At 39.4% G+C, this 26,692-nt stretch overlaps 1 long non-coding RNA gene across 1 annotated transcript in view; it reads right to left on the bottom strand.

Moving 5' to 3' along the window:
• The window catches only part of LOC135977017 (uncharacterized), a 167,727-nt gene that overhangs the window by 6,546 nt on the left and 134,489 nt on the right, over positions 1 to 26,692 (bottom strand). The window contains exon 2 of the long non-coding RNA XR_010594324.1: positions 5,356 to 5,519. This is a non-coding gene — a long non-coding RNA (uncharacterized LOC135977017). The remainder of the gene's footprint in view (positions 1 to 5,355; positions 5,520 to 26,692) is intronic.

Raw genomic sequence — 26,692 nt, 5'->3', positions numbered from 1 at the left:
GCATCATTGAATTAAGACAAATGTTCTGATTAGCAAGGAAAATGCTTCTATTAGCACAATGATGTTATCATGCTTAAGGTTGTTAGGAAATACAGATAAAATGCAGTACCTGAATGTTCTCTGGTGGTTGGGAAAATATATGTTCAAAGCTTGCTGGAGTGTGAGAATGGCTCTTTTAATTCCTACAAGGAATATACATGTATTACTAATTTCTTGCCTTAGTAGAAACCATCAGGATAATGGCATTTCTAGTTCTAAATGAAAAATCATAGATCAATTTGCAAATTAAACAATGCTTAGTGCCCATACCCTAAAACAAAGAACCTCTAATTCTTTCAATATTCAACGTAAAACAAACCACTCAAAATTTAATAAGTGAAATATTTGTATATTCCTAGGAGACCTACATTTCTATACCAAACAAGTCTGTATAAAAAAGAGCATAACTCCAGCAGTTTATTCACAGTTTTCAGGATGGACAGTTCCTGATTTAAACATCCAAAAGCTCTCCTCCTATTGTAAAATCTCTTGGTCAGGAGGGATCTTAGCTGATTTTATCACCATCTTTTCTATAAGAACATAAGAATGGCCTTAGTGGGTCAGACCAAAGGTACATCTAGCCCAGTATCCTGTCTTCCAACAGTGGCCAGTACCAGGTGCCCCAGAGAGAATGAACAGAACAGGTAATCACCAAGTGATCCATCCCCTGTCGCACATTCCTAGATTATGGCAAACAGGCTAGGGACATCATTCCTGCCCATCCTGGCTAATAGCCATTGATGGACCTATCCTCCATGAATTTATCTAGTTCTTTTTTGAACCCTATTATGGTCTTGGCCTTCACAACAACCTCTGGCAAGGAGATCCACAAGTTGACTGTGCGTTGTGTGAAGAAATATTTCCTTTTATTTGTTTTAAACCTGCTGCCTATTAATTTCATTTGGTGACCCCTCGTTCTTGTGTTATGGGAAATAGTAAACAACACTTCTTTATTTACATTCTCCACACCAGTCATGATTTTATAGACCTCGATCATATCTCCCCTTAGCCATCTCTTTTCCAAGCTGAAAAGTCCCCGTTTTATTAATCTCTCCTCATACAGAAATACCCCTAATAATTTTTGTTGCCCTTTTCTGAACCTTTTCCAATTCGAATATATCTTTTTTGAGATGGGGCGACCACATCTGCACACAGTATTCAAGATGTGGGCGTACCATGGATTTATATAGAGGCAACATATTTTCTGTCCTATTATCTATCCCTTTCTTAATTATTCCCAGCGTTCTGTTTGCTTTTTTGACTACCGCTGCACATTGAGTGGATGTTTTCAGAGAACTATCCACAATGACTCCAAGATCTCTTTCTTGAGTGGTAACAGCTAATTTAGACCCCATCATTTTATATGTATAGTTGGGATTATGCTTTCCAATGTGCATTACTTTGCATTTATCAACAGCAAATTTCATCTGCCATTTTGTTGCCCAGTCACCTAGTTTTGAGAGATCCTTTTGTAACTATTCGCAGTCTGCTTGGGTGTAACTATCTTTAGTAATTTTGTATCATCGGCAAATTTTGCCACCTCACTGTTTACCCCTTTTTCCAGATACTTATGAATATGTGGAATAGGACTGGTCCCAGAACAGACCCCTGGGGGGACACCACTATTTGCCTCTCCCCATTCTGAAAACTGACCATTTATACCTACCCTTTGTTTCCTATCTTTTAGCCAGTTACCAATCCATGAGAGCACCTTCCCTTTTATCCTGTGGCAGCTTACTTTGCATAAGAGCCTTTGGTGAAGGACCTTGTCAAAGGCTTTCTGAAAATCTAAGTACACTATATCCACTGGATCCCTTTGGTCCACATGCTTGTTGACCCCCTCAAAGAATTCTAGTAGATTGATGAGGCATAATTTCCCTTTACTAAAACCATGTTGACTCTTCCTCAACAAATTATGTTCATCTATATGTCTGACAATATTGTTCTTTATTATAGTTTCAACCAGTTTGCTCAGCACTGAAGTCAGGCTTACAAGCCTGTAATTGCCGGGATCACCTCTAGAGCCCTTTTTAAAAATTGGTATCACGTAAGCTGTTCTCCAGTCATCTGGTACAGAAGCTGATTTAAATGATAGGTTACAGACTACAATTTCACATTTGAGTTCCTTCAGAACTCTTCGGTGAATACCATCTGGTCCTGGTAACTTATTGCTGTTTAATTTATCAATTTGTTCCCAAACCTCCTCTAATAATACCTCAATCTGGAACAGTTCCTCAGATCTGTCACCGAAAAACAATGGCTCAGGTTTGGGAATCTCCCTCACATCCTCGGCCATGAAGACTGATGCAGAGAATTCATTTAGTTTCTCCAAAATGGCCTTATCGTCCTTGAGTGCTCCTTTAGCACCTCGATCGTCCAGTGGCCCCATTCATTGTTTAGCAGGCTTCCTGCTTCTAATGTACATTAAAAAAATTGCTATTACTTTTTGCTTCTTTGGCTAGCTGTTCCTCAAACTCTTTTTTGGACTTCCTAATTTTATTTTTATAATTCATTTGCCAGTGTTTATGCTCCTTTCTATTTTCCTCAGTAGGATTTAACTTCCACTTTTTAAAGGATGCCTTTTTGCCTCTCACTGCTTCTTTTACTTTGTTGTTTAGCCACAGTGGCTCTTTTTTGGTTCTCTATGTTTTTTAATTTGTAGTATACATTTAAGTTGAGCCTCTATTATGGTGTCTTTAAAAAGTTTCCCACAGCTTGCAGAGATTTCACTTTTGGCACTGTACTCTTTAATTTCTGTTTAACTAACCTCTTCATTTTTATGCAGTTCCCCTTTCTGAAATTAAATGTTACAGTGTTGGGCCGCTATAATGTTTTCCTGCCACAGGGATATTAAATTTAATTATATATGGTGACTATTACCAAGCGGTCCAGCTATATTCACCTCTTGGACCAGATCCTGTGCTCCACTTAGCACTAAATCAAGAATTGTCTCTTCTCTGGTGGGTTACAGGACCAGCAGCTTCAAGAAGCAGTCATTTAAGGTGTCAAGAAACTATCTCTGCATTCCGTCCTGAGGTGACATGTACCCAGTCAATATGGAGATAATTGAAAACCTCCATTATTATTATTATTGAGTTTTTTATTTTAATAGCCTCTCTAATCTCCCTGAGCATTTCACAGTCACTATCACCATCCTGATCAGGTGGTCGGTAATACATCCCTATCGCTATATTCTTATTATTAGAACATGGCATTTCTATCCATAGAGATTCTATGGTACAGTTTGATTCATTTATGATTTTTACTTCATGTTTTCTTTCTATGATTCTATGTTTTCTTTCACATATAATGCCACTCCCCCACCAGCATGACCTGTTCTGTCCTTCAGATATATTTTGTACCCTGGTAGTACTGTATCCCATTGATTATCCTCATTCCACCAAGTTTCTGTGATGCCTATTATATCAATATCCTCATTTAATACGAGGCACTCTAGTTCACCCATTTTATTATTCAGAGCTCTAGCATTGGTATATAAGCACTTTAAAAACTTGTCTCCTTTTAGCTGTCTGCCATTACATGATGTAATTGAATGGGACTCTTTTTTATTTGTCTGTTTCTGATCAGACCCTGCCTGTATTTTATCATTTTCCATCCTCTCATCCTCACTAGGACATAGAGATTCTCTATTAATAGATCCTCCCTAAGGGATGTCTGAACCATGTGCTCATCCGCACCTATCGGCTTTCCCCCAGCCCTTTAGTTTAAAAACTGCTCTACGACCATTTTAATGTTAAATGTCAGCAATCTGGTTCCATTTTGGTTTAGGTGGAGCCCTTCCTTCCTGTATAGGCGCCCCCTTTCCCAAAAGTTTCCCCCATTCCTAATAAATCTAAACCCGTCTCCCTACACCATCGTCTCATCCATGCATTGAGACTCTGCGGTTCTGCCTGTCTAACCGGCCCTGCGTTTGGAACTGGGAACGTCTCAGAAAATGCTACCATGGAGGTCCTGGACTTCAATCAATTACCTAGCAGCCTAAATTTGGCTTCCAGGACCTCTCTCCTATCCTTCCCTATGTCATTGATACCTATATATACCATGACCACAGGCTCCTCCCCAGCACTAGACACAAGTCTATCTAGATGTCTCGAGAGATCCACAACCTTTGCACCAGGCAGGCAAGTCACCATGTGGTTCTCCTGGTCATCGCAAACCCAGTTATCTATGTTTCTAATGATTAAATTGCCCATTACTAATACCTATCTCTTTCTAATTGCTGGAGTTCCCTCCCCCAGAGAGGTATCCTCAGTGCGAGAGGATACCACATCATCTGGAAGGAGTTCAATGTTTTAACTCATTGTCTTCAGGACTGGGACTTTTAATAAAGTACATTCTGAAACATAACTATAGCATAACCAAAACCAGAGCAACACCACTGTACAATGTTACACTGTATTTGCTCTGATTTCCCGAGTGAATCTCATTTCAGTGTTCAGAGATTTTAAGTCAGAGTACTGGTGATTATTCCAATGTACAACAATAATTAGCGGGGGGACTCTACAGATGGCGTACACCAGATTAGAAGCATGAGATGTCACGTTTCACATTAATAGTAGACATTTTGTTCCCCTTATTGTTCATCACTGAGACTATTTACAGGGAAATCAGGCTCTTTGATTCTTAAGAGTTCATCTGCCACAGCTGCTTATTCCTTACTTGAAACCATAATCCTGTTTTTCAGTCCCATAAAATGCAGAGTCTGACTGGATGCCTTAAGTAGTCTTTTATAGACTTCAATATTAAGGATCAAGTTGAGACAATTGTTGCTCATAGATAGCCACTAAAAACCTGTGAATACAGCATGGGCATGGGGTGGAAACTGGTCATTGGTCACCCCACTCTGAATATCATACAAATATTCTTTCCTGGCCTCTTCAACAGCTGTCATGGGCTTGACTACATTTGTAGAGTTGCTCTCCCATCAGTGTAGGTACTCCACCTCCATGAGAGACCATAGCTATGTCTACAGGAAAAGCCCTCCCATCAGCATAGCATTGTCCACACTGGAGGTTAGATTGGTCGCCCAAGGATTTTCCGCACATCCCTGAGTGACGTAGCTATACTGACATAAGTTTGTAGTGTGGACCGGGGTGAGTGGCTGTGGGTTTTAAAACATAGTGTGAACATATGGGATCAAACTTTCCACGGGTGCCTCCATTGGCATCAGTACCTGATGCGTAAGATGATAATGGTGAGAAAAGCTGTGTTGTTAAAATGACCTGTGCACATGAAAGGGTGGGGACCTGTGTTGGGCCAGTCCTTTTAAGGGAGGCCTCAGAGCCAGGAAATTACCTGCAACATGGAGTCAGCACCATTCCAAGTACATATTCCAGTACATTGGAATAATCCTCCCACAGGTGATCGGAAGAGGAGAAGACTATTTATGCCCAGGTAGGTATGCAGGAGAGGTAGCCACGCTAACTGCTGATGCCTCCTTCTGACAGATGTTCATTGCTCTGTAAGGAAGGGATACAGTGATCAGAAAAAATGGATTGGGAAAGGAGGTATTCTTTAAAGGGGCAGAAATGTGGTGGTGTCGCATTCGGGGTTCCTATGATTGGTTCAGCAAGGAGCCAACCCACACTCCTTTACAGCCCCCTTTTACCCTCATTCAAAGGGAGGAATGGTGAGGTCTCAGCTATGGGTTGGCCAGGATGGGTGTGGGTGGGGGCGCTACTGGCATATACATACACTTGCTGGCAGGTATATGTAAATCATTATGCACTGCATAATTTTATCTGCCAGGTACTCCCAGACATTTAGGAATAAATTTGCAACCTAATTAAACCACATCCAGTATCTCCCGTCCTCCTTCTAGCATAGTCGGACAAAGTGTGTTAACGTACACATCTTAATTAAGACTGTTAAACGCCACTTAGCACTTAGTATAGACAAAAACAGGTCAGATCCACAGATAAAGCCTGGTGTACATTAGAAAGTTTTATCAAACCCATTTTTAAGTCCCCTTATACTCTTATTTCAGTTTAAGATGCTCTATTTCTAAACCTATGTAGTTAAATCTGTCCAACTTTCTTGTATAGAAAAACCCTGCCTTATGACCTCTTTCTATCACCCAGATGGCACAAAGAAGCAGTCAGCACAGAATGCTCCTGTTGGAGGGGAACCATGCCACTGCTGTGTCCTGTACCTGCTGCCCCTTCCTCCCCCACCTGCTTGGGGTTAGGAACATATTGAGGAAAGGATTTGTCATCAGGGGCATTGCTAAAGCCTACCCTCACACTGCCATATTGTCCATTGAAGGACACTATGCTAATGGCATAATTTAGAGCAGCCTTGCAGCTGTTCTAAGTATCGCTGGGGTTCGGACTGGCATAGACTGTCCCAGAGGAACATGGAGCAGTAATCAGCGGCTTGAAACTCCCCACTTTCCTGAGCCCAGAGATCTAACACAGGAGAGAATCTGGCCCAGGCATGTTAAAAAATACCTATTACATGGTGACAGTTAAACACCAGGTGTTAAAATATGGTTTTAAACATGACTGACTTTGTCTAAGTAATATTTAATAACATTCATTCACACATTTTCCAAAAACAGCTCATTTTCCCAGTACAGATAAATCCAAAGTGAGCTACCAGAGGCTGGTTCACCAGATTTTGTTCATTGCAGCTCTAATAAACTGGTAACCATAAACAAACAGCATTGTAAGCTCCTTGGGGTAGCTTGGAATAAGCTCCTTTTTCTTCTATGTTTGTACAGCACCTAGCACAATGGATTCTTGGACCGTGGCTAAGGCTTCTAGGCTTTACAGTAATACAAATAATAACGATCATGACTTCAGTATTAATACATATAATATTCAGTATTGTATTTGCATTTAATACCACTACTCTTGCCTCTTAAATGCCATTTAAATAGCTAGACATATCCTACAAAAGCTAGACATACCCTACAATGTAAGACGCTAGTAGGAAAAGGAAAAATATTCCAGGTCTTTACTGAAATAATCTAAATTAATTATGTGATAGCTAGTTTTATCTGGGTATGTCACTGATTAAACTTCAGGATGTTTTCTTTTTTTTAAAAAAAAATCAAGTAAATGACTATTTAATATTTTCACAATTGTTTTAACAACCTCTAAATTAAATGATTTTCATGATATACTTATTGTAAATGAATTTATTAGCTAAGAACCATCTCCTAACTAGTTCCACACACTTTTCGGTAATGAATAGATGCATCGTCTGATGCATGGTAGATGCATCGTCTGATTTTCCCATTAGGTTGGTTTTTTGGTTTTTATCTAATTTTCCCTATAGGTTAACTGGGGAGAAAGGTGACCATCTAAGATTATACATTTGGGAGTTGCTAAACTTGGATTTGTACTGTGGAACCTTCTTGACTGTGTTTTCCTTAGTTCTTTGTACTAAGTTATGGGCCTCCTTTATGGTGCTCTGTTTGTTTGGACTCTGCAGTAGCCTGATAAGAAATATTAATTTGTGAATTAAACAAGACAATTTATGCACACTGCCGTTCCCCTCACCCTGTGATGCTCCAATATCCTGCATTTATCAATTGGGGTTAACTTTACATTGTTCACTAATTGGATTTTTACTTAGGATGAAATTCACCTTAACACAAAAGACCAGCAAAAATGAACCATGTCAGTCCTCAAACTGACTAAATGTTGCATAGGCCTTGTGGTGCCTCTCTGCACAGAGACAAATTTCACTCTCAACCATTCAAATGATAGCAGGTTGCCATAGGAAAAAAAATGGTGCTGAATGAAATTTCCCAAGTCCCTTACAAAAGGGGCCTACTTACTTGATCACTCTCCAATGATTTTTTAAACTTGATGCTTGCTGACTGGTGACACCTAGAGAGGGATCCCTTTGCTCCACTAACCTGGAGGCTATGGTGTCTCATTTCCTGCTAGCTCCAGTCATGTATAGACTTAACCAGGACTATATGTCTGCACATTTCTCTAAGATGTTCACCACTGAATGCCTCATCAAGGCTTTGAAAGCCAAAACTACTCCACTGGACAGCTCTTAATAAATCCCTACTGCTCCAACTTCTTTTTTCTTTTTAGATTTAGCGGCCACAGCATTGAAGTGGGCATTCCAGAGGCTGGTACTTTCATTTTCTTCAATACCAGTATAAGTTTCAGTTCTCCCAGGGCCCAATTCTGCTCCTATTAGGCCATATTTAAAGGAGATTTATTAGCTCTAGAGGCAGCCCAAGTCAATGCAACTAACACCTTCTCTTGCCCCTTCATGTGTCATATATTACACCACCAGACGCCCCTGCCAATTTAGATTCACACCAAATTACCAATGTCTTATTTACATATCACCTCTGAATTTGGCCTACAGAATCTAAGAGAGTCTAAACTGGCACAACTCTCACATTGACAGGTGCCAGAAGAACAGATTATAGAAAGAAAAGGAGCTGGCAGAAGGGTGTAAACATGTGTAAATAAAAGTAGATCATAGGTAAATTTTCCAAAACATTTAGGAGTTTAAATTCCATTTTCAACAGCGACTTGGGTACTTAGGAGCTTAAGTCTCATTGAAAGTCAGTAGGACTGAAGAGCTGAAGTGTCTAAGTCACTTTTGAAAATATTACCCCATATCTTTATTTTATTTATACCTTATTTCATCTCCTCAATGTGTAATTTTCACTAATTTAGAGTGCCTTATACATTGGTGAGTGTGTAAGGAAGTATTCTTAAGTGTAAGGGATTCAAACTGAATCTTAAAAGTGTTTAATTGAATCAAATTTACACCATCTCCCTTCCACATCACATTTTGAATTTTGCTTATTCACTTCAATAAGAACAGCACTGAGCCCTTATTCTTTACTGCATGGGGGTATTTTAATTCTTGTCCTGAGATTCTATGACAGACTACTGACATATATCAATGTAATCACCATTTCAACCTTTTCTCTTAAGGAAAACAAAGCAAAACAAGAATAGAGGAAGGAAGAGTAAGATGAAATTTTCATCAAGTGTTGATACTCTGCAGGACAGTGGTTTTCAATCAGGGGTACGCATACCTCTGGGGGTACACAGAAGTCTTCCAGGGGGTACATCAACTTATCTAGATATTTGCCTAGTTTTACAACAAGTTACGTAAATAGCACTAGCAAAGTCAGTACAAACAAAAATTTCATACAGACATGGACTTGTTTATACTGCTCTATATACTGTACACTGAATTGTAAGAACAATATTTATATTCCAATGTATTTATTTTATAATGATATGATAAAAATGAGAAAATAAACAATTTTTCAATAACAGTGCCCTGTGACACTTTTGTATTTTTACATCTGATTTTGTAAGCAAGTAGTTTTTAAGGGAAGTGTAACTTGGGGATACACAAGCCAAATCAGACTCCTGAAAGGTGTACAATAGTCTGGAAAGGTTGAGATCCACTGCTGTAGGAGAATACACATAGTTGATTTTTACAAGTGTATGTCTCTGAAACCCAAATCATCAGACTCAAATTCAAACATTTGGCAGAAAGGATAGCTTTTACATACTTATATTTAGGAAAAACTAAAGCTATTGACTTAAAAAAGACAGATACAGTATTTACCATAAATGCCTAGAAATACACCAAGAATGGTGAAACTCACTAGCCTCAGTTTTAGCAGGGAGTAGATTGAAGGAATTTCTCCTCTCCCCTCCCACTCCCCCCCCAAAAAATATTAGCACTGAGGGTCCCCAAGATGTAGCTATCTATGTCAAATACAGATCACCTTTCACACTTGCATAAATCTATAAAATGTCACAAATTTGCAGGAATCTAATATACCACTTATACTTGAGATTAAAAATTAGATTTTTCTGACTATCAATGTGATTTGGAATAAAAATAATTAAAGCAATTATATCATATTTAATGCCAGAAATTCCTGCATTAGATTCAGCAGAGTTGTCATATGATCCATCCCTCTAAAGTTGGCAGGACTATAGTTAGAAATTTACAAGTTAGTTGAAGATCTATATTACATATAAGAGGAATTATAGCTTTGTTTAGGTGCTCTAGATCAAAATATTCAGTTTGGAGAGCTGTAGCTGTGGTGAGTCCCTGGCAATAGAATCTGGAGCTCGGCTAGACAGGTGCCTTCTTCTACAGGTCTAATTAGTCACTGGGCTCCTCCCTGCTAATCCTGGTCTACTGTCCCCATTTTTCCTGGCTAACCAATCACAATCCTCCTTTCCCATCTCAGTCAGAGTAGGATGAGAAAAGCTGAACTGACAGATGGAAGATTAAGCTACCTACTAATGGAAGAAATAAAGGCTCCTGATGAGTCCTTCCCTACATTACAAATACAGAACACCCTCTCTCAACTGCTGCACAATATTTAAGTTCTACAGGGACTGATGTAAAGAGTCCTAAATCCTTTGTGCAGTGTACAGGTTGGAGCCAGCTGCTGTATATTTCTCAGTCCAGCAGCCTCGTCCAGGAAAAAGTTCAACCTAAACAAATGTTTTGCTTAAGTAAAGACTTAAACAAGTTTTGGATCAGGCTTTATGATCCCAATCCTAGTTAATGGACAGACACCCATTGACTTAAATGGATTTTGGACCAGGCACACAGCTGATGTATCATTTTGGGATATTTCTTAATGAAAAACACTACATAAGTGTCAGGTGGTTGTAGGTGCATGGAATCATCTCCACTCCATCTAAAATGGTGCCAATTTAAACTATTCTCTGTATTGAAGGTAGGTATTTTTATCTGTATTTGACATCCAACAAAACCAGCAGCTTTCAAGCCTAAGTCTAATGCCACTTTCCTTCTGGCAGCCTTCAAGCATAACATATAGAAGAAGAGTCAATGGTTAGTTTAAAATTAAACCATTCATCTCAGTTATAACATACATGTTACTTAGATGTTGAAGAATCAGATTACAGAATTATAGCCATAACTCCCATAGTTAGGTTTGTTTTACAGACTCTCAATGTTTGTGAAAGGTCAGACAGTGATGGTAATAATGGCTACTTTAATAAACCTTTCTCTGTTTAAATGGACTGAAATTTTCACAGTATGATAGAAGAGCTTTCATTCTTATTGAACTTCGCCCATAAAATTCTCAATAAAATTATATGGAAAAAAATGAATACCAAGCAGATCAGTAATCTCATTATCAGGACTTTTAATTAAGGGTGTACTTTCACAATTGATACTTCCTCACAGGTATCCTAAATTCAGATCTCTACATGGATAGAGACATCAATTCTTTGTATACCATTGTCTAATTTAGATGTAAAAAATATGTCTTCATACTACAATGGAGACAAAGGCTAGAATCTAGGTTGGTGGAGGAGGGTTATTACAACGTAAACCATGTACGGTAAGTACTGAAAACTTGAAATGTTCATTGTCAAATAGTTTCTGTACAAATTATTAGGAGTTTCACTCCATTAAAAAAAGAAGGTAGGCAACCAGTGCATAAACTGTCCAGAAGAATTCGGGGCTCACAGCACTGAAAGCACTAGGTGCTGGGTTCATAACATTTTCATTCTGTAGCATTTAGGTGCCCCAAATGCTACTGAAAACTCAAGGCCAAGATTCAATTTAGATCAAAGGAAGTTTGTTGGTGCTCAGCATTTATAAGAATCTGGACAGTTATTTAAGCTTTTAAATATGGATTTAGGACTCTAAGTTTAGGCTTTCACTATTGAAACTAAGCCAATGTGCCAAACATATAAAGTTGTCTGTATCCACTAAGTGTTCACTTGTATGGCTTCTCATGTTTCTTGTTTTACTCTTCCATTCAATTACCAACAAGACATGCATGTGAGCATTCACCTTAAATATCTTAACTCTGACCATTTCATTTTAGATTTCCTTTAATATGGTTGCTGAATGATTCACATAGAATGTATAATACAGTGTGCTAATGCCACAAATACACAGTGTTGCAAATACTACTACAGTAACTGTAACATTTTTCATGGTAACCGCTACAGGCTTAAGTAAGTTGTGGTTTGACTTTGAAAACTTAAATTGTTTCCACATGGGTTGAAGTCCTGTAGATAGGTTTCCGTATAAACACCTAAACTACATTATCTAATTAACACTTGCCTCCAGCCACTAATAGATACCATTAACCTAGATTTGAATAGATGAGATACACTTCCTGACTTGTAGTGGGGAGGAAAGTCAATGGCATTAAAAATAAATATCTTTCTCTGTCTTATTTCATACTGAAGACATTATTGATCAAAGGTTTACTTCAACAAAACCACACTATTTTATTTATTTTTCTTAGCACAAGGGAAGCTAACAAATTCTCCTTTATCCCTAGCATAGAAACTGACACTGCCTGATTTAGTTCCTGATCAATTTCAATGGGCTTGAGGATGCTTAGGACCTCATAAGATCAGTCCCTTACCTTACTCTAATCAGATCAAAGGCTGTTTCCAGAAAACTCAGGATACATAAACATGTCACACAGTAAAATCTATCTACCCCATTTCTGTAGCTATAGCAGAAAATGTCATACTTCTAGATCTGGCATTAGATAATGAAATACCTCAAACAAGAAGGACTGGAGAAAAGTGGCCAGATGAGAAAAAAACATCTAATATTCATTATTTTTGTAAGCATGTAATTGATGCATATGGAATCAATCAGCACATGAGAGAAATAAACAGATAGCAAGAATGGCTTGATATTGGAATCCTACTGACTGGTCAGTTACTTGGCAAGAATAATGTCATAGCAACTATCCAACTTAAAAAAAAACAACCAAAAATCTCAAAACAATCCAGATTGTATTTTAGTATAGCAAGGTGAGACATGACCTGAGCCTGCTGATAGTTGTGGGGCAGTGTGAGGGCAGCCAGCATCATCAGCTTTAATGAGCAAGCTCAATCCGTATGAGCCTGTTCAGTACAAACCACGCAACAAATATGGGGAGGGTACATAACCCCCCATGCATCACCTCTGGAATCAGTGAACTAGCCTGGAGTATTGTCCATCTGTCCTGGGGAATGGGGATAGAGGTTCAAAAAGAAAACCTCTCCTCTAGAGTTATGTGCTAATGTAAAATGAAAGTATGTGTTGCATTTAGCTGAGATTCATCTAGAACAGAGGTTCCCAAACTTATTTGGCCTACCGCCCCCTTTTCAGAAAAAAAATTACTCAGCGCCCCCCTTTTCAGAAAAAAAATTACTCAGCGCCCCCCTGGAAATCTACCATCTTTAAGCGAACAAACAGAAAGATGCAGTGACAAATTTGTGTTCTTTTATGTATCTATATTTCTACCTACGTCCTACAATATAGTAAAGAAAGATGTGTTATTAGAATATCGCCCACGACATCAGGTATACAGTGGTTTTTGCGTAAGATGGCAAAAGACAACTAAACTAAAATACTAATGAAACTAATAAACTGGGTTTTGTTCTTTGCTCAGCATTAGATATATGTATTTGATATTAAACTGTCAAATATCAAACTAAATTTATCAAGAAATAATTAATTAAAATAATCAATATGCAATTAAAAATCAGTTAATAGTTTTAATTTAGTTTGCCCTTATTTAAATAATTGTTCCTTATTAACACACGCCTTATTTACCAATTAACACAGATGATTCGATAGATATAAATAAATGTTAACAGTTAACAGTTTTTTTACGATTTCATTCCCGTTTTCGTTACTATTGTAATAAAAAATGACAAATATATTGACTGTACACTTCAAATAGTACTGTACCGCCACAAGCCTGCTACGATTTTATTATTAGTAAGCACTAGAGACACAGAAACATACGGTAGATATGTAAGAAAATGTATAAAAATACTCACGTGTAAATTGCTGTTTTATTGAAACAACAATAATACAATTTGCTTTGTATGTGATCCGTAATCCGTAAAGATCGAAGGTATTGAATATGAATAAAAAAATTTAAATACTTATTGCACTATTGTTAACTGCTTTTTACACAATTAAGAAACAATCTAAATTAGATTTCATACATGTCGCCTATTTATAGTATCGTATTGTAAACAAGTCATTACACGCACATATTCCTGCCGATGCATGCTGGACTTCCCGACAATGCGCGACACGCTCGCCTGCCAACACTTGCTTGTTAAGAGCTGTTGGTGGACTTGACACCTGATCGGTTATAATTTGTGAATTTATTTGGAAAATAAAGTAATCACTACAACTTTAACTCTATGTTACACAACAGATGAAACATGTACGAACGGTTTTTCAAAATTTTCTTATATTCTTTCTTTATGCTTCCACCGCCCCCTTATTTTTATTCAACGCCCCCCAATTGCACCTGAGGCTACTACTGCCCCCCTGGATCGTTCCAGCGCCCCCCAGGGGGCGGTATCGCCCACTTTGGGAACCTCTGGTCTAGAAGAAAGTGCTGAAATTAAAAGAGGATTTTTCTTGAAAATGATTTAGACTAGAGCATTGTCCTATTCTCAATCCAGAAGTAAGGTGACTGAGAGTTTGCTTTTAATTAATGTGAATAAAACCAGTGAAGAGAGATTAAATCCCTGTAAAAGCAATTTGGCAAGATGGCCAGTGATTACAGCTCAGAGAAGAAAAAGGAGAAGTTTTTTTTTATTTTCCTACTTAAGTTTTTGCAGTTAATATCTTGGCACAGCTCATGTTTAAATTTTTATAGACAGGAAATGTGCATTCATAGATAGTTTTAGGGCCTGACTACTTAAGCATTTTAGAGAACTGTGCTGTAAAGCAATGCTCCCCTGACTGTATTTTAGCTTTGCTTGGTCTTGCTTGTATAGACAGGACCTGCTGTAACTATGTTTTGATCATGTTATTGAATCCTGTTACAACTCTGTAAAGGCAAGGGCTGTCACATAATTCAGTAAAAACATAGCTTGGTCCCCGCTATACAGCCAATAGCCAAATTGTAACAATACAAGCAAGGACAATTGTGCTATACTGTATAATTGTATATATTGTACAACCATCTCACATGATGATGCAGTTGATCCCTTAAATTACCAGTATGAGCCAAAGACAATACCTGACTGTTTTCCAAAGACCAGAACTGTGAACGGATGCCTTCAAAGAAATAGATATCCAGTAGGGAATTTGGGGGGAAAACAGTTCCATAAGAGTCACGTATTCATACTACAGGACAGAGCGGCCCCTACTAAATCCTCTTTGTAGCACTCCAGCACAGCAAAGGGGATTTAAAGCAGCCCTGCGCAGCTGAACCCCCAGCTATTACCAGGATAAGGTATGGGAATAGAAAGACAGCAGAAAGCCACCTTTGCACCCCACCCCAGGCATGGCAAGCACTACTCATGTGCTCATGACTGAGCCCAATCAACAGGGTCAGGATTTCACTGAAATTCTGACCTGATTGAAGCCAAATGCATTTTGCCATTGACTTCAATAGGACGAGGATTTCACACAGAGTAACTGTGATCTAGATTTGTCTTCCTACTTTTTAAGGGCCTGATCCAAAGCCCACTGAAGCCAATGGGAGACTATTGAACTGAGTTCAGTGAGATTTGGACCAGACTTTAGGGACTTTCCCTGGGGCAGGAGCTGGGTATTATGCTATGATCTGTCCAGTGCTGAGTACACTGTCATTATGAAACAAATAAAGAATATTAAATAACAGACACCTTAGCTGTTTGTTGTGTGTGTATGTTTTGGTGAAGGAGTTGAGGTTTGGGGTTCTATAAAACTTACTTTGGTTTTGCCAGCAATAAAAAATGAAACAACATTTTAGCTCAGTTATTGAAATATCAGTTTACGCTTGGAGCTTTGGAGATCTCTCCCCCACTAATACTATTTTTCCCCACTACATCACTTTAAAGCCATATTTAATTTTCCTGCTATACCAATTTAAAGTCAGAAGCATTGTGTAAGTCTTTAAATAATCTTAAAATGTTCATAATTGATACAGGTTGGGATGTCTGTAATTCCTAAACTCAGTTTCAATAACATTTTATCAATAGATCAGCAATAAGTAGCCACCTCACACAGAAATCATTGTCTATTAGCTTATTGGGTTTACAATACTTCTTTGTTTTAATTATTTTACTTTTACATGAGCATACATTGGCATGATTTTGTTTTTGTTTTTTAAAAGTATGCAGCTATTGTATATAAAACTTCCTGGCTGACAATGCCGGGAGGATAAATACTTTAAAGGTTCTCTGGGACATGTCTCCTATAATTTTTTTTTTTTTTTTGCGGCCATAAAAGTCATATTGTAAACCAAATAAGAATAAATCCTTCTAATTCAAAGTCACAACATTAAAAAACAGCCTCAACTAAAAAAGAAATAAAAAGTCAGTTGGAGTTATGTTCTACAGAAAATGGATATTGCTATGTCGTGTAATATAGTTCATGTGCATGACAGGTAAAGATTCTAGGCTGAATATTATTTTTATATGGTAAATAAGTCAGGAATAAAATACACCCAAAATTTGGTTCAGAAATATAATTTACATAGTTTATAACAGTGCAGATGTCTTCTAACCATGATCGTGTAAATCATTAGGTCTTTGTGCAAACACAGGGCTCTGCCCACATGACGGACCTTGCAGGATTGGGACCCTAGTGTGTGCCTTCCTCTGCATTTGTACATAGCCCAGCTCAGATACTTATTGGGGCCTTAGGGTATTACTGCACTGTAAGTGATAAATAACTATGTACATTTTTAATATCCTCCATATAATTAATTCAGAAAGCGAATATAGCTGTATAAATTTTTAAAAAAAGCTTTTAGGAGTAATAAACCTTGCAAATATGGTAATTTTATTAGCATAGCAAAAGGCAGAATTTGAATTCCATGGAGAATGAAATCTGTAAGATTTATATTCAGACTGAAGTTAAACTAGTTTGATTTTTCTCTAGTTCGTCTAGAGGGATACTTCCCTTCCCGAGCTCTGTGAAAATTAGACTTGAGACTGACAGTCAAGACTGACAGAGATTTTTCAAATGGATTATGAAACTGCAATTACAGTTTCCAGTCCCTGTTTAACAGCAAGCAGCAGCAATGGCTACTGGCCCATAGAAATTCATTGTGTGTTCTTGGCAGACGCTATTCCTTATTTCAAGAGGCTGCCTCACCCTCAGCAATGGCTTCCTGTAGCCTTAATTGTTCCATGGCTGGATTTGCCATCTGATTGCTATGAGTGATGGCCGGTCATCCAGGGCGGGAATGGGCAAACTGATACAATCTCACCCTGGAAGAGATCTGAAACTAGGTTATCAGGTAAGGGAATGAGACAGAGCCATGTGTCCCAAGAGTTCATTCCCTCCAAAAGTATTTGGAGAGAGACAGGGATGGAGTAGGCCAAGGAGATCTCCATTTGAGGAGCTCACCCAGAGTACCCTCCACAACAGACGCAGGGAAGGGGATCTCCCATGAGCAACAAAGTGTATTAGGTAAGTGTAGGAAATCAGATCTCTTCCCACCACGGAGCAGTACATGACAGCTGCTCTAGATCTAGGAATTCCTGTGGTTCCTGCAGTTCCACAAAGCTAGGTATCAGGGCAAAGGGTTAGGGGAAGGAACAGATACAATTAAGGAAGCAGCAGAATAAAAAAAAGGGAAGGCTTTACAAGAGTGTTCTCCCCAGCACAACTTCACAACTCCTTACGTGTTTTTTTTTTTTTAAGGTTGCTTAGGGTTTTTTGCCTATCTTTGGTAGGATGGGTTTTCTGGTTAGTTGATCAACCATCTACAGAGCCAGAATCTCTATGTCCCAATGGTCTAAGGCAGGGATCGGCAACCTTTGGCCTGCGGCCCGCCAGGGTAAGCACCCTGACAAGCCGGGCCGGTTTGTTTACCTGTCGCGTCCGCAGGTTCGGCCAATTGCAGCTACCACTGGTTGCGGTTCACCACTCCAGGCCAATGGGGGCTGCGGGAAGTGCTGGCCGTCGCTTCCCGGTGCCCCAATTGGCCTGGAGCGATGAACCGCGACCAGTGGGAGCCGCGATCGGCCGAACTTGCGGACGTGGCAAGTAAACAAACCGGCCCGCCAGGGTGCTTACCATGGCGGGCCGTGTGCCAAAGGTTGCCGAACCCTGGTCTAGGGTGACCAGATGTCCCGTTTTTAAAGGGGCAGTCCGGTTTTTGGGGACTTTTTCTTATGTAGGCACCTATTACCCTTCCCCCGTCCCATTTTTTCATAGTTGCTATCTGGTCACCCTACAATGGTCCAAGGCTATGTATCATTTCTGCTCACTCAAGTCCATTGTTTATGTTAATATTATGTATAGGACTCAATTCATAGTGAAAGGATGCACTTATTTTATTTTTTCTTAATTCATAATTCATTCTGCTTTTCATGTTCTGCTTTGTTTCTCTTATCTAGTCTATATAAATTCCTGTTGGGGGTAGAGTTATGGTATTGTGCTGTTTCCAGGATGTCCTTCTTTGAAAGGAATTTCTAACTTTCATTCTGCACTTTGAAGTTGAAGTCTGATTGTTGCAGTTACTTTTATCAGGAGGTACCACCAGCACTGTGCATCACCGCAGTTAAAGGATAAAATCAATATTTTATTTGAACACAGGATATTGGAATTATCATAGTTTCCTGATCAGTCACTGTTGCTATTCATCATGTACACTATTTACATGTTTTCTGCTAATTTAATCTCAGATTTATAAGGTATCTGTATTTATTTGTTTGTCCTTTATGAAAATGGTAGCATATATAACAGAGTTGGTTGAATTTTTTTATTTTGATTCCCCTCCTCAAAATAGAAAACTTTTGGCTGAAAATTGTCAATTCCAATTCAGTAACACTGCTAGACTGCCTCATGGAAATTTTAATTCAGGTGCTTCATATCCCCATTCTTCTCAATGGGCTGGGATCACTGAGTAGACAACATCTCACATGATATACCACAGTCTCGTTTCATGCTGAGCTACATGGTACATAATGGGAAATATAGTCTGGAAGGGGAGCCTGGACTATAGAGGACAATGGAGATATGAAGCACCAGAACTAAAACTCAGAGGACACACTACAGTGGGATTTCTGAATTAAAATTTCATGTGTCAGCTGGAATGTTTAGCTTTCAATTAATCATTTTTTCAACAAGTCGTCCAAAGTTTCTGCAGAAAACAGACACTTCTCATGAAAAAAAAAGAAAAAAAATCTGTTGAAAAATCATTTTGAAGAAAATTTATTGATCAGCCCTAGTATAGATTTTTAGAAATCCTGAACTGAACTAAACATTAAGGTTCTGAATAGCAGCATTGTCATTCCCAAGTATTGAAAAATCCCGAGTCAAATCAAAAGGCTGGCTTAAAAACCATGAGATTTTTAAATGGAAAGTTATGAGTTATTTTGATTTACTTTCTGTTTTTTGAGCACTCTGGGCTTCATGTTTTCAAGCTTTTCTTCACAGTCATGAGGGCTAGAAACTTACTTTTTTAACTGAAATTCCAATTTAATCACATGACTCCAGGAGATGGGGTTTTAAGAAAAATATCAACCTATTGTAAGATTCATGATTAAAAATGTGAGAATTGACAACACTGGCATATGTCCAGACTGGTTCAGATTTCCCAGAATTCACATTTATTCAAGGACTGGAAGTTCTTGGTTGGCTTCAGATTGGTTCTTGCCCCATTTCAAGAAAAAACATTTGATTTCTGCTTAAGACTGTTAAAGTTCAAAAGGTTTAGGTGTTCAAGTAAAGTTTTTGAACATTCAGATACTTATCAAGAGCACAGAAACTTCAGTTTGCATCCTCACTCTCTATAAACACCTTGAGTATTCATTAGCTCCCTTTTCCTGGCTGTCTGTGTTCTCTGCCCCCCATCAATCTCACACTCCAAACCCTCCCTCCCTCAGACCCTTTCTACTACCATGGGAAATTCCATCACAAGAGCACACAAAACTTCTACTAGAGGTAGCTGTGATCATATTCACCCTACATTTTCTCTTGTGTACACTTCATAAATATGGCTTCCTCACTCTCTCCTCAGATTTCATATCCTCCAAACCTTCCATCATTTGCATTATGTTTTTCACGGTACTTGTAAAAGATAAAATGGTCTGAAAAAGGTGCACAGTGTCCAACAGAAAAAGGAAGTAACAAAGCACAACTAAAATGATTACATATCTCATGAAAGTTAGTAGGGAAAGGGAGATGAGAGAGCAGACTGCACTAGAAATAAAAAGCTCCACACAGTATGTAGCCACAAATAGTATTGGAAAGTCAGAGAGAATTGGTAGCAGTTGGGATGATGAGTGTGGAGGGGAACGACCTCCACTCTTTTAGCATTCCCTGCCTCCAAATCAAAATAAAGTATGTATACTAAACTAAACCTATGGTTTGATTTAGCATGAAAGTATTTTGTTGAGTCCAACATAATGTAAGTTATTTAAATAACAAGTAGAGCAAATCCTGGGTGGAAATGAAGTGCTAATGAAAGATGAGATTTTATGAGCCAAATGACTTTACACCTTCCCCTAAAGCACTCATTCATGAGATATGGAAGGAGAAAAAAAAATTGGGGGCCAATTTTGTCTTTGCTGTAATTCTATTAAGTCAGCATGTGTAAATTGTGAAGTTACACCAGGGATGAATTTAGACTGTTTTGATTAATAACAGAGAAGTGCTGTAGTGTTTATATATTTCTATAAACTTTCAGTAAAAAATATAATTTGACACTTTCTAATGGTATTTTTGAGCTAAAATAACATTAAATTTAGAAAATGATTATACAAAATAGAATCCAACTTATAACAAAATATAGACTATAATAAAACACAGTAAATACAAATATATTCCTAGATTCACTCACATAAAAACAATCACTGTATATAAATGTATGTAAATGTTTGTGAATTATTAATAAGCAGTGCATAAAATATTCTACAGTATTTTTATTTAAGGTAATGAAATCTAAAGACAGCATACTTGTCATTTATCCTTGAAGTCTGAGGTAAGTGCAATTATTTTGTATTTTAGTGTTTACTCACATGAGACTTCATTTAAATTTCATTTTTTACACTCTTTATGATTCTGTTGGGAAAAGTCAGTGCTTTGATCCAACATTGGTAGAATATTTCACATTAATTTCTTTATTGTGTTGATTCATGGTTAAATTACTTATTATGACCCAGTTCAGGCAAAGCATGCCTATCAGAACATAACTAAATCAAATCCCATTTAAATCAATGGAACTTAAAGTATGTGCTAAAGTGCTTTCATAACTCAGGGCCTGACTATATAATACATTAGTTTGTATCACTTCCATTTACATGTCACCTTTATTGTATTAATTTGTTAATAAGCTCCAACTTTTGTAGGAATCCTGTTCATTAGAACGCCTTGTGCATCCATTTGTGTTTAAAAAAAATAAAAAAGAAACATTGATACTGAATTTCAATGAATAATATATTATTCTCCACCCCACAAGTACTTCTCCAAAAGTGATGCTTACAAGAATAGTATTGACACCTGAGAGTATGGAAAACCGGTGTTTAGGGCGCTAGCTGGGACTTGCGACCTGGATTCAGTTCCCCTCTCCGCCAGAGACTTCCTAGGTGATCTTGGACAAGTTACTTGGTCTCTCTGTGCCTCATTTCCTATCTTTAAAATGGAGATGAGAACACTTCCCTACCTCACAGGGGTCGTGACGATAAATCCATTAAAGACTACCAGGTGCTCAGATACTGCAGTAATGGAGACAATATATGTACCTAATGTAGACAGAAAGTGCATCTGCTAAGGCTGATAGGCCTCATGATGTCATCCATCTGGATATTGTTTATTAGAGACAGTAACTAATGAAATGAGAACTATCTGGCTTTTCATTCTGCTTTCCCTCCTATCTTCCTCCCCATCACCAGGAAGTCAGATACTGGGGAAGATCCACAAACAGGATAGGCAGCTCATATAGATGAATTTCATCTCCAATAGCTTTCAGATTTCAGATATACTGGCCAGAATACTAGTGACTGTAACTTTAGTTCTCAGACCTCTTTGTACCTGTATTAGCCATTGGTTGGAAACATTCAATAGCATTTCCTCTTTGCTAACCCTACTGATTTGTAACTGGGATACTGGCAGAGCAGGTTCCAGCTCCTGCCAAGGCCCGAGGTTGCACTGACAAATGCAGAGCTGAAAACCAGTCTGGCTCATCTACGGGTAGTTAAAATAGACTTTATGGAATGCTTGTAGGATGCTGCATGCATTAATCCTACTTATGATACCTTTATCCTATACTCTAAGGTAATACTGCATATTTGCTCTATAACGGTAAAATGCTTGTTCTGAAACTATGTAACTCGCCAAATGGGAAAAAAACTTTACCTAATGCACAGTTCTGGATTCCTACAAAAGGTCCTGTCCATCAGGCAATTCAATACTATTGAATCCAATGAAACAAAGACTTTGTCAATTGCTCCCCCACATCCACACATGAAGAGTAGGGTTGCCAGGCATCCAGTTTTTGACCAGAACGCCCAGTCGAAAAGGGACTCTGGAGGCTCTGGTCAGCACCACTGACCGGGCCGCTATAAGTCCAGTCAGGTGCACAGCAGGACTAAGGCAGGTTCCCAGCCTGCCCTGGCTCTGTGTGGCTCATGGAAGTGGCTGGCATATCTGACTCCTCGGCACAGGGCAGCCACAGGGGCTGCGCACACTGCCCCTGCACTGGGCACTGGCTCCACAGCTCCCATTAGTGGGAACCACGGCGAATGGGAGCTGCGGAGCCAGCACAGCGTGCAGAGCCCCCTGGCCCCTCTGCCTAGGAGCCAGAGGGATATGTTGGCCGCTTCCGGAGCCGCCTGAGTGGAGCCTGCCCCCCCCCGAACTCCTATCCACACCCCAACCCTCTGCCCCAGATGGGAACCCCCTCCCACACTCTAACTCCCTCCCAGAGCCTGTACCCCTCATCCCCTCCAACACTCCAGCCCCTGCCAAGCCCCCTCCCACATCCAAACACCCTCCCAGCGCCTGCAGCCTGCACCCCTCTGCCCCAGCTCCGAGTCCCCTACTGCATCCCAAACCCCTCATCCCCGGCCTCACCCTAGAGTCCACACTCCCAGCCAGATCCCACACCCCCTCCCATACCCTAACCCCCTGCTGCAGCCCTGAACCCCCTCCTGTACCCCAAACCCATCATTCCCAGCCCCACACCAGACCCCACAACCCCAACCAGAGTCCTCACCACCTCCCATATCCCAACTCCCTTCTCAGGCCGGAGTCCTCTCCCGTACCTTGAACCCCTAATTTCTGGCCCCACTCTAGGGCCTTCACCCTCAGCCAGAACCCTCACCCTCCTTCCTCATCCCAACCCCCGTCCCAGCCTGGTGAAAGTGAGTGAGGGTAGGGAAGAGTGAGCGATTGAGTGAGGGGGGGTGGAGTGAGCAGGGGCAGGGCAGGGGCAGTGTTTTGGGTCAGGGTAAGGGTGTTCAGTTTTGTGTGATTAGAAAGTTGGTAACACTAACGAAGAGGTTACATGCAGAAGTGCTTGTCCCATCAGCTTGGATTCTCGGGATGTGAAGATAAAAATCCCTTACCAGAAGGAATCAGGGTATTTTATGCTGTTTGGACTCTGAGGGGCAAAGATTTCCCAGACTGCCTGGCTTGGGTTAGCCCGAAAGGACATCAAATCTTGCTTATTATAGAAGCTTGTACTACCTTTTGAATTTAAGATTATATCTCATTTGTGTGTATGTTTGACTGCTTTAACCTTGTAAATAACTAATTTCTTTTTGCTAGTTAATAAACCTTTAGTTAGTTTGTTATAGGATTGGCTACAAGTGCTGTCTTGGATGTGAGATGTAAGGTGCAATTTGATTTGGGGTAAATGACTGGTTCTTTGAGACTGGGAGTAACCTGAATATTTTGTGATATTTAGTGTAAGTGGCCATCGATCACTAAGTACAGTTTGCCAAGATGGCAAGATAGACTGGAATGCCCAAGAGGACTGTCTGTGACTCCATGTTAAGGATGTATAATGTCTGAGGCATTTACATTTGTTACTTGGTTGGTGAAATCTATATATAGAACTCACATCCCATTTGGGATTTGTGCCTTGCTTCTTAATAATCTGCCCTGAGGTTGGTATTCTGGCTCGTGAGCCACTCTAGACAGCATGACAGTAACTTTATTTAATTTATTTAAACTTAATAGAAAAAAAAACATCTATATAATACTCTAGGTGCCCTAACACAGCAAAACCCCAGCAGTATTAAAATACTCATTTCAAACAGGAACTCAGCCACCCAGCCACCTCCAAAATAACTCCTTTCCATCCCTTTTCCTGTTATGGGAAGCCCTTTCCAAAACCCCAGTTTAAGAGGTTCCTGAAGACTTTTACCACAGATGGCTCCATCTAGGCTTTAGGAGCCATAGTCAAGCACAGCAAAACTGCTGTATGAGTAGCATTTCCCAAAGGCATCCTGCAGAGGCTGGCGGCACCCTGAGGCACTGAGGAGAGTAGGAGTGGCTCCACTGTTAAGTGGTGAAAAGTGTGCCCTCTGAATCTGGCTTCAGACCACTAGCCAGTGCAAAAGGAGGGTGTGGCCCCACGCTACCACAGTCCGTATGGAAGCTAATTTGCCACGTATCGTTCTTCTGACAGGCACCAGATGCTCAGTCTAGGCCATCTTCTATATCGGAAACCTATTGTTGCCATTTTACAAATTCCACACTGCTGCTCTAGCTCCCATGATAGTTCCATAGGGCTAGAAAACAGGGCTTGTTACACCACTGTTTGCTCTGTTGTAAGTTTAATTTGGTTAATTCCCAATTTGTAGGATTCCCAAATAGAAATATAATACAACAGTTATTTCATCTATCCACAAATAGCATATAACCCAGCACAGAAGGCCCGTAATTACCAGCCACTAAAGAGTAAAAGGTTGCGGACAACCCTTTCAAATGTGGACTTTGCCACCGTCATCCACAACATGTCACACTTTTTACTCAGAGCAGCCCTTGAAGTCCACCCAGCAGTTCCAAATAATGCAGAACACAGCTTCCTGGCTCCTGTGTGGCATTACTGGACTCAAACAAATTACATTTGTTTCATTCTACAGCAGCATATGTTCATATCCCCACTCCAATATGCATAGTATGAGTCAATGCTTGATTGTGGCTGAGGAAGGGGGTATGGAAAATACTCTTTGTTCCAATCCTGAACCAGCTGTGCATCAGATGGCTTCTCCAACATAAGTCAGAGCAGCCTAGGGTTGATCTAATTTACACTGGTGCCAATGGATCTAATGAGGTGATATGGCAGCCAGGGATCACAAGGGATCAGGGAACCCCTGCCACACACACTACTTCAGCAACCAATAGCGCTGAGGTTGGCAAAGGAGCTGCTAGTCAAAATCTAATGTGATGGACAAAATCCAGGAAGCACGTGGGACAGTGGTTTGGACACATGTAAAGGATCTAATGGGGGTGGGGGAGAGAGGATCTGGTGAAGATAGAGTGAAAAGGGAGGGTGGTCTGGGGAAAAAAACAAGGAAGAGATGGATAGATTGCATCAAAGAAGATAATAAGCAGGTGGAACTTAGTGCTGCCTTGGACAGATGCTTGCATGATGGACAGTTGACAGCACATGAGAAAGAAGAAGGTAGGAGCTGCTCTGCTAGATATATGTCCTAGGACACTACACTGGTATGATCTCCCTGTGAAAGGCTATTCTTATTTTAGGGTCATTTTACTGCTGACAGCATTGTGCAAAGCAGCCACACTACACATGGAAACTGGCCCTGAATGTCTGTATTTTTAGGGAAAGTGATGGGTTGGTGTCTGAGAGAAACATGGGTGGTTTTAATTTAGTTATTTAGTCTTTCCTTTGGCTAGGGGATGAAGATATTCTGTTTGATTTGCTGATATATTTGTCGTTTTTATTTTTAACAGTTGTCAAAAGCACCTAGAGAATCAAAGAGGACAGTTTGTGTTTTCTTAATGGATATATGAATATATCAAAAGAATTAACAAAACAAATGATAAAATAGGCCTTTTGTTCTGATGAGCCTATGACTGATGGAACAAGTGTCCTTAACAACTATCATCTGATAAAGATTTAAGACTGCCTAATGCTTCCAGTCCTTCAGGTATTTGAGGATTCTGGGCATTCCAGAGATTAGAACCTAATGACTAGAAATATTAAGAGAGACTTGAGTGGATTTAGTATCATAATAAATACCATTAAGTTCTAACACGATGTAGACCTGAAAAATAAATAATTAATCCTGCTTTCCAATACACTATATAGTGGAAAAAAGGACAGAATTTACTCCCAGAAGATGGAGATTTGTTTTATTTTGAACACACTGTTTTTTTCCCCTTAAATCCTATTGGCATTAAAATTTAATTAGAAATATCCAGCAGTTTATTAATGGAGCAATGACAGGAATGTTAACATATGTGACTAACATTTTGTCTATATTTCATTAAAAAATCAAATGACTTACAATTGTTTTTATGGAGGGTCATATGCCTTCCCTTCCCTGCGGTGTTCTCTTTATCTTTGAAAGCTGACAAAAAAAAAAAAAAAACACACCAAAAAGTGTAGGTACCCTCAAAAATCTTGCTTTTTGGGGGTGGGGGGAGGAGGGATGGGCGATGTGGTCATCATATACTTTTTTGGCATTATCATTGCTTTTGCTTGTAGGAGAACCAATGACCAATGGATCATTATTTATTC

The sequence above is a fragment of the Chrysemys picta genome, chromosome 1 (assembly GCF_011386835.1).
Source record: "Chrysemys picta bellii isolate R12L10 chromosome 1, ASM1138683v2, whole genome shotgun sequence".
NCBI classification, from domain to species: Eukaryota; Metazoa; Chordata; order Testudines; family Emydidae; genus Chrysemys; species Chrysemys picta.
This window is presented reverse-complemented; position numbering and strand designations above follow the sequence as displayed.